The 2263-nt window shown below is 38.7% G+C and overlaps 1 pseudogene; it reads left to right on the top strand.

Moving 5' to 3' along the window:
* Positions 1-392: 392 nt before the first annotated feature.
* On the top strand, positions 393-1202 carry LOC137747768 (uncharacterized; annotated as a pseudogene).
* Positions 1203-2263: the final 1061 nt, after the last annotated feature.

Consider the following 2263-nt stretch of genomic DNA (forward strand, 5'->3'; position numbering starts at 1 on the left):
TTTTTTGTTTAATGCAATATTGTCTTGGTGTTGAAGTTTCTCCAAAATTAAGACAAGACACATTAATAAATACAAATTGAAGGGTAATGTGGCACTAGCGGAGCAATGTTTGTGATGACTCGTGATGCTTTTGCCCTAACCAATGCACCAAAGACAAGATCCTCATGCTAATAGCCATACCTAAAGAAATTGCATATTATTGAGGGCTCCACATGCTCCATATTGACTTGAACAGTCTTGGTTCCACCACCCTCCCCCCCCCCCCCCCCCTCCCACCAAAAAAAAACCCCCTCTCCCCTCTCCCCTCTCCCCTCTCTGTGTTAGCATATAATATAGGCATTCCCAAAGATAGTAAGGATCAAAAACACCTCAAACTTGAGCTCTTTAAAAAACAAAGAACAATCTCAACTTTGAGCTTTTTGTCAAACCTTAAACGATGGCTGCCAAGCACCATGTTATTAGATCAATCAGCTTGCCCTCAAGGTCTCACCCTACTACTCTTAGGGTTGAAGAGGAGCTGAACAGGCTCCAAACATCGTCATCTTGTGATTCAACTTCAGACTCAATCTGCAAATCTCTATGTGGGCTAGACGAGTTGTATGAGTGTGTAGATGATCTTTTACAGATGGCATCAACCCAACAGCTCCTTTCTCAACACCAACAAAAGAAGTGCATGGATGAGTTGTTGGATGGATCACTCATGAGGCTCTTGGACATATGTGGCATCACAGGAGATGCCATTTCAACAATCAAGGAACATGTTAGAGATCTTCAATCTGCTCTTATGAGGAGAAAGGGAGACTCAAGCCTTGAAAGCAGCATTTCCAAGTACACTTGCTTCAGAAAGAAGATGAACAAGGATGCCAAGAAATTGATCACATCTTTGAAACAAGTAGACAATAAAATTGCAACATCGCCACTTCTTGAGCAAGATCACCATCTCACTGCCGTGATTTGAGTTCTTAGAGAAGTTCGTGTGAAGAACATGTCTATCTTCCAATCCCTCTTGGTCTTGCAACATCGCCTTGATGCTGCTTTATACAATCTATGAAAATCATCAACTGCTACATTTGAATGTGCAAATAAAAGATTGGAGGCTTTGGAAGTAACCATTGAGAGCCTTGAGAATGGTTTAGAGAGCGTTTTTAGGTGCATGATTAAAACAAGAGCTTCTCTTTTGAACAGAATCTCACAATAATGTGTTCCCAAAGGCCATGTATATATATGTATCAAAAAATCCTCAAGGCATCCACATTTTTTAGGATTCCTTTGGGATTATTTTTTCTGCTATGCATTTGTAATGTATATATAGCCTTACAATCAAATACAATTGATGCCCAAGTTCTTGAATCACATCATGATATTTCCTTGAAATTTTAAGTTGTAATGGATGGATTGGACTTGAGTACCAAATCATATATTGAACATTTATTATTTTACATTCTAGCTTTGTAAGAGACAGGTGGTGATCTCTGCTTAATTATCTCTCTCAAGTCTTTGCACCAAAAATCATTGGAGAACGGAGAATTTTAGTTGTATTTTTTGTTTAAATTAATCTTGCAAAGCAGATAGGAGCTGTTTTTTTTTCTTTGTTATCTCATTTTTGGATGGGTTTACCTAGAGTTAGCTAGCTTATGAAAGTGAAAATTCTAATATGATGGTAGATAGTTTTCAGTATTAGGGTTTGGGAGGAATTTCCAGTAAAGCAAAGCTTTAGAAGGTGACCAATGGCAATTACCTATATAGTGACTCCTTTTAATGAAGAGGAAATGTATTAGTTGGTTATTATTTTCTTTTCGAGGAAATATTAGTTGATTAGATCTGAAGGAATTGAGCTCTTTCGTATAAGTTATCGATCCCAAAGCATGCAGATCCCATACGCACGCATGTGAGTCTGTGATGGCATGCAACGTGGGTCTACCCCTGTCTTCACTCTCATCATCGCTCTGAAATATGACGTCCCTTGCAACTTTATTTGCCAACAAATTAAGACAACAAAAAACATTTCTTTTAATCGCATTGGAGGTTGGAGCATGCGATGAGATGAGTAGCGCATATATTGAGTAATGTTAAGGAGATTAGATTTTATAGACTAAATAATATGAAAGTTGATATAATTCGATTATTATTTAAGTGTCATATCTCAGTTCGAGTCCCCACCACATTCCGGGCTCGACTCCACCGTAGCACGATATTGTTCGCTTTGGGCCCTGACCACGCCCTCACGGTTTTGTTTCTTGGAACTTAGACGGTTTTCCAATGG

Source organism: Pyrus communis, chromosome 2, assembly GCF_041283825.1.
Source record: "Pyrus communis isolate YQ-2024b chromosome 2, ASM4128382v1, whole genome shotgun sequence".
Classification (NCBI taxonomy): Eukaryota; Viridiplantae; Streptophyta; class Magnoliopsida; order Rosales; family Rosaceae; genus Pyrus; species Pyrus communis.